The following is a 7,396-nucleotide window of genomic DNA, read 5'->3' on the forward strand; positions in this document are numbered from 1 at the left end:
AATTTCCTAAGTCTAACCCTCTTTTTGCTGACAGGTACTCAATGCTACGATCAACTCACAATGGAAAATTGATTTAAAAAATAATATGAGATTAACAGACCTGTTTTCACTTTTGAGAAATGGCCCCAATAGTGCAATGGGCTAAGTGTCAGGGTGCTAACTGAAAGGCTGGCTTATTGACCCCACCAGCCTCTCTCCGTGGGAAAAAGATGAAGCAGCTGGATTCTGTAACAAGCTTGGGAATGGAGGGGAGCTGTTCTGTTCCATGCCGTCGCTGTCTGTGAGTCACAATCGACTCTGGGAAAGGCCTGTTTCTCCATGTTGCAGCCATTTACTGTGAATCATTCACTGATAAGAAGAGCAAGTATCAATTTTCGATTTCTATTGATTTTAATTTATGTAAAATAGGGCATTATTAAGTTCTTATAAGATATAGTTAAGCAAAGCCCACATGAAAGAAGCACACCAGCCTGTGCGATCGCGAGGTGTCGAAGGGATCGGGTGTCAGACATCATCAGAACAAAAAATCTTATCATAGTGAATGAGGTGGGGAGTTCTGGGTGGAGACCCAAAGCCCGTTTGTAGGCCACTGGACATCCCCTTACAGAAGGGTCTCAGAGAGGAGATGAGCCGGTCAGGGTGCGATGTAGCAACGATAAAAAATACAACTTTCCTCTAGTTCCTAAATGCTTCCTCCCCACCCCCACCCCCACTATCATGATCCCAATTCTACCTTGCAAGTCTGGCTAGACCAGAGGATAAACACTGGTACGGATAGGAACTGGAAACACAGGGAATCCAGGGCAGATGATCCCTTCAGGACCAGTGGTGTTGGTGTGAGTGGTGATACTGGGAGGGTAGAGGGAGAGTGGGTTGAAAAGGGGGCACCAATTACAAGGATCTACATGTGACCGCCTCCCTGGGGGATGGACAACAGAAAAGTGAGTGAAGGGAGATGTCAGACAGGGCAAGATATGACAAAATAATAATTTATAAATTATCAAGGGTATGAGCCCCTAATAAATAGTTAAGGAGAAATTGATGTTGTTTAGTTTAAATTATCCCTTTTGTATTACTTGTTTCTGTTTTTGCCAGTGGATAACATTCCATATGAAAGATTATGAAAGATTATAGTTCTTTTTAAATAATAAAAAAGTATTTACATAGGTGAATTTGATAGATTAATCTAGTCAAAATAGGTAGAGAGGGAGAAACTAGTTGGTTTGGAGGCAGTCAAGTCTCATAATATTAACTAGTAAAGGTAAGTTTTTTGTTTTTAAAATCTTCAAGCACACAGGGAAATAGGGGGAAATACAATGAACACTCATCACCCCAAAACCTAAATCAACAATTGTGATCATTTTACCATTTTTGCATCATCTGTTTATCTGTATTTTTTTTTTTTACAACTTTAAATTAACTTAAAGTAAAACTTTAAAGATAAAGGGATGGTCCACTCCTAAATACCTCTTCAAAAAGGACACCCACTTAGCTAACCAAAGTTAATTCTACCTCACTTAATGAATTACAGTTACTCACTGCCTTGAAGTCGATTCTGACTCATAGCGACCCTCTAGAACAGCCTAGAATTGCCCCTGTGGGTTTCTGACACTGGAAGTCTTTACTAGAGTAGAAAGTCTTGGCTTTCTCTAAGGAGCTGCTGGTGCTTTTAAACTGGTGACCTTGTGCTTATTAACCCAATGTGTAACCACGATACCACCAGGGCTTCAAATTATTAATAGTTCCCTAATACCTAATACTCAGTTCCATTCAAATCAATAACCTTGTTTTTCATAGCTTCCCCACCCCCACAATTTAGAATCTACCCAAGGACCACCTTTCACAATTGTGTGTCTAAAGTCTCTTGAAATCTAGAACGGGCCCCTTTCTTTTCCTGCTATTAACTTTTTGAAATGAATAGACCAGTTCACTTATAGGATATTTCAAATTCTGACATTTTTTACGTGATTCATTCTTTATAGTGATTTAACTCTGGGTACATCTCCTATATACCTTTCCGTTAAAAATATAAATTAGATCGAGGCTACACATTTGGAAATGCACTCCAAAGGGGAGACTGTGTCCTTCGGATTGTATGGGATTAGAAGCATATTCAAAGTCACTGTTCTTCCCTGCTGAGAGGGTGGAGGCTAGAGTATTCCAATAGGCACCGCAGAAGAAAGGCCTAGCCACCCACTTAAAAAGCAATCAGCCATCGCACACCCGACAGAGCCCCGCTCTTCACTGATGCACAGGAGACCACACTCAGTCAGACCCCACTCGTCAAAGCTGGTTACTGCCCCACTAACGCCCAGGGTGGCCACTGAGTTCCGATGGCGGCAGCCACAGCTGTTTTCTTTCCCTTGTGCGTTTTCCCTTAGAAAGTAAGTAAATCATTAATGGGGTGCTATTTTGGTGGTTTGCAAATATCCAGTTCCCCAAAAGAAGTGTTGTTGTTGCTGTTTTTAACACAAGTGATTTTGCTTGTTCTTTTTTGTAATAAAAAAATCCAAACTCACTGCCATCAGCACATTTCACAGCAACTTTCTGGACACAGTAGAAACCTTGCTGGTTTCTGAGGCTATAAATCTTTATGGGAGCAGAAAGCCTCATCTTTCTTCAGCAGAGCGGCTGGTGGTCTCGAACTGCTGACTTTTTGGTTATCAGCCCCACACGTAAACCACTACCCTACCAGGCCTCCTTCTAAAAATGAAATACATCATGCTTCTTTCCAGGCTTTCATTCAGCTTGGCATATTCATCTTAAAATCGTGAAAACAAACTGGTGTCAGCCTTACACCTTGAGGTCATTATTCATTCTGCTCTTATCTTCTTGATTCTTGGTTCCAGTGTGGTTTATCGTAGTCATGCATTAGTGCGCCCCAAAAGCTGGGTGTTGCAGCCCCCTTCCCTGCTCACTGTGTATGTGTGTGTGTGTGTGACTAGTGCATACTTAGTTCAGAGATGGGACAAATGGAGTGTGTGGACGTGAATGCTAGCTTTCCCTAATTAATGAAGTGAGAGCCGGAAGTACCCAGCCTAACAAGAAATCAGGCCTTACTCTACATACGATGTACAGTAGACTCGATGTACAGTAGACTCCTACTCGTAATTGTGCCACAAACTGAAGTTGAAAAGTGGGTGACTTCTTTCTTTCTTTAACAAGGTCAAAAGATGTACGTAATAACATACCAGTAAACCAAAATAGGGGTATTAAGCCTAATTAGGAATAAAAAATAATTGCTAAAATCTAGGTCTGTTCATTTCCTTCATTTCATTTGTTTTCGTTTCACCCTCATCTGTGATTAATTTGCCTTTCGTCATCTTCCACAATAGCTTCCGCAAGAATATCACTCTTGAAATGTACAACATGGCTTGCACCCACTTCAAACATTGTTGAAAATCTCATTTATTACTGCATACTGTGGTCTCACTTAAAAGCCAGTGTTATTGTGACAGCAGAGTGCATACCTTTAATTCCCGGAGTGAGCATTGGGGGTGGGTTGGGGGCTTGGGGGGACACGAACAGGTCAGGGGGAGATTGTGAGAGGGTCCACAACAGGCATGTGAGGGAAGCAAGCAAATTCAGAAGTCTCACAGGCAGCTAAAGTCTCTAGGCAGTAGAAAACTGGAAACTTCCCAAACCTGGCCTCAGTAGAGTATAGAAATATGATACAGTCCAGGACTGGAAATTTTTTTCCATCAAGGAGTTAGATATTTACAGTACACATTCCTAGGATTACAAGGATTTGCCTGAATAGCCCAGGGGACATGTATCTGTAGAAGAATTAGTCAAAGGAGGAGCTGAGATTCGTTATTCACCAGCTATTACATGTGACTATGTTTAGAACTTGAAATTAACACTGGGAATACTCATATTAAATTGATATCATCAGGTGAAAGATGGAATTAAGTAGGAATTATGTTCTTCCAAATCGTTAACTTTTTCTGATAGTAAAAACCCAGGTGTTTGGGGGAGCTAAATGTAGTCATTGGCGTTTAGAATCATTCTGTTCAAAAATAATAAAACAAAGTGTTAAAATATCTCGGGGCAGTAGCTCTATTAAAGTCATTCAACTCATCTCCCATTCTTTGAGAAAGAAAATAGTCACCCACAGCAGAAGCCTGACTGCACTGGATACTGTCTGGAAAAGGAGAGCATCCCATCCATCCGCAGCATGCATGTTACGAAGGAAGCCAGCAAGGCTGATGCCTGGTAGGAACGAGAAGACGGGAGGGGGATTCTGTTCCTTAGGCAGTAAATGGAGGAGCCCCGAAGCCTCAGTGGCCAGGTGCTCAGGTGCTAACTGAACGGTCTGTGACTTGAACCCACCAGCCACTTCATGAGAGAAGACTGTGACTGTCCCTTTGGTCAAGATGACCGTCTTGGAAACTCATGGGGCAGGTCTTCTCTGGGGGGTTCTGAGCTGTAATCGACTAGAGGACGGTGGATTTTGGTTTGCATTCAGTGAGTTATTATTCCCCTTTATTGCAAGAAAGGCAGAATTAACACCTTCTGAGACCGCACCTGGGATTCAGGCACTTCTGCACGCCTCAGTTGATTGCAACAAGGTCTCTTCACAGAACTGTCCTTTGAGCTCCTCCTGCTGAAGAGAGTTTGTCTGGAAGGGCCCAGGGAGGCAGGGATCCCAGCTTTCATCTACTGGCTTATTTGAGCAAACGTTTTTTGTTTTTTTTTCACTGCTGCCGGTTCAACTTCAAAGTCTCAAAATAGTCTGAGCCGACAATTCTTTCCTTCTGTTCCAAGTAAAATAAATCACCAACAGATATGGGAATATGTAACGATCCCAATTGAAGCCATTATCCATAAAAAAATCTCATTCAAGTGAAAGAAAAGTGACCATGCCGTGTTGTAATGAACAACTCCAGTGGCGGAAACCTTTAGAGAGGAGGAAGCATGGAAGGATGAGGCCCCTTTCGTTCCGCCTGCCTGTCCTCCCATTGCTGTGCACAGAGCATCTCCCGGAGATAACACACAGCTATTCTGTCTCAGTGCCAGGGGTCTTGCTCTCTCAGGGCTTTACTCAGAAAGTGAAGCCCAAATTCTCTCTCTCAGGTCTACGAAGGCATTCCCTTCTCCGGGAGCAGGGTGCTGGCTCTTTTCTCAGGAACCCCTCACTGTCTGCCTATCACGCTTTCCTTTCTGATCCTCCTCCCAGCATGGAAATCCTGCGTTGGCCTCAGGGTCAGAGCCTTGCCTTCAATATGGCGTCTATGAAATCACCATTAGTGATTTAATATTAAATCGCCATCAGTGATTTAAAAGAAGCACACTTGGCAATTAGGGTCAACCCTTTTTGCAGGAGCGACCCGCTCATTGCAGAGCCTTTCAGAGCCCTGGTGACACCTACTCTTTGGCCTGGTGTTTCCCAGTTGATAGAAACACCTCACTCTACATCTACACATTTCGGATGCTTTCCAAAGTGTGAGGGGAAGCTGCCCAATCAGACTTCCAAGTCTATGGCATTAATTTTTCTTTTTGCTACGTGACTGTAACCTTCTTCCCTTGATTCAATTATCAGAGGATGGCCCAGTTGGATGGAATCAAAAAGAGATACCAAGAGTGAGAAAGAAAGAGGGAGGTATTAACATTTCAGAATATCAGCTTTCCACATAAAGGTTTCTCATCACACTCACTTTCGTCTCTTGAGTGGCTGTGGGGGAATTGTGTTCACCAAATCAAAGCAATGGGAGGTATGATACCAGCATAGTGAGTTGTGTGGACTGGCGGATTGTGACCTTAATAGGTCATTTGATGTCTGACACCTCAAGTAACTCTAGTGGAAAGCAAGGGCACTCACTTAAGTCACTACAGTGCCATCCCTAACAGTGTACTTTCACCATGACTGTGAGTCATATCCTTAGCCCAGCTGGAACTCCAATCCACAAATCACTGATGTGCCCGCTACATAATAATGAGGATTCATATACAATTTAGAAGGTTACATTTTATGAAGATGTAAAGAACTCTTGGTTCTTTCTACTTCATTTAAACCATATGCATTTTACAAATTCCATTTGAAGTTCAAGTGAACTGCTTCCCTCACTGGTTAGAGACTTTGATGCCAAAGACCTGCCTGCTGCCTAATGAACTCATTTAATCTTTATGAGTCTGCCTTATCCACAACTCTCTGGATTGGTGGGTTAGTTCCCGAATACCCTCCCCATGTCTATGAGAGCTGTGTCCGTAGGGTTTTCAATGCTTGATTTTGCTTCTTTCCTGAATGAGATCACCAGGCCTTTTTCCTGTGTCACCTCTGCGTGGACTCGAACTGTCAACCCTTTGGTTAGCACCCAAGTTATATTAAACATGTGCGCCACCGGGAATTCCCAAATAAAATAAAAAAAAGAAGGTGATTAATTAAATAATGGTTAAAGTAATTTTCTCATAGGGAAAAAAAAAGATACAGCTACATTCCATTTAATTGAAGACAGTGGCAGTTTTGCCTCCACCCTTGTGTGCATTGCAGGAATGGGAACAGTTAATCAACCGTCTAAGAGAAAAGAAGGGACAGTTAAACTTATGAAATAAATGTTCTCAAGTCACTAACAGATGACACCCATAGCGACGCTATAGGACAGAGTAGAACTGTCCCTTCAGGTTTCCAAATCTGTAATTGTTTGTGGGATTACAAAGCCGCATCCCCACCCCACCCCCCACAGACACACAGAGTGGCTGATAGATTCAAACTGCTGATTTAACCTCACGACATTATTCTGAAACTTCATCACAGGGGTCCTTGTGTACAGAGTTCTGTCACCTTCCTTGGCGTTCTGATGCGGTGTTTCCTAAGGGTCATTGAGAGAGGAAGGGAGGCAGCCGTGATAAGAGGCCTTACCCAATGGAGCCTAGATTGAAACTCTTTTTTTTCCTATTCAAATTTTTTTCTTTTTATTTATTTGTACTTGGTCATTTATTTTCTTTTCCTAATCATTTTATTGGGGGCTCATACAACTCATAACAATCCATACAAAACTCTTATGGATAAATTTTCACTGCTCTGTATCTGGATTTCGGAGATGCTCAAAGCATTTCCTGGCCATGGTTTTACCCAAAATGAAAAAAAGAAAAGACTTCTGAGAAAGACATGAATTCACAAAGAATGATCAGAATAGCAGACAGGGAGGTGGCAGTTGACAGAAAGGTCTTCCATGAAACTGAGAAAAGTCATGCGCAGGTTTCTCTAGTCACTTGGCCCCACTACTCAATGAGTAATGAGAAAATCTAATCATTTTGGCAAACATTAGATAGGCTAACTGAAGTGACTGTTTGAATATATATATTTTTAATCATTTTATTAGGGGCTCATACAACTCTTATCACAATCCATACATACATCAGTTGTGTAAAGCACATTTGTACATTCATTGCCCTC

Source organism: Echinops telfairi, unplaced genomic scaffold, assembly GCF_000313985.2.
Source record: "Echinops telfairi isolate 266 unplaced genomic scaffold, ASM31398v2 ScPeMD7_9;HRSCAF=40, whole genome shotgun sequence".
Taxonomy (NCBI): domain Eukaryota; kingdom Metazoa; phylum Chordata; class Mammalia; order Afrosoricida; family Tenrecidae; genus Echinops; species Echinops telfairi.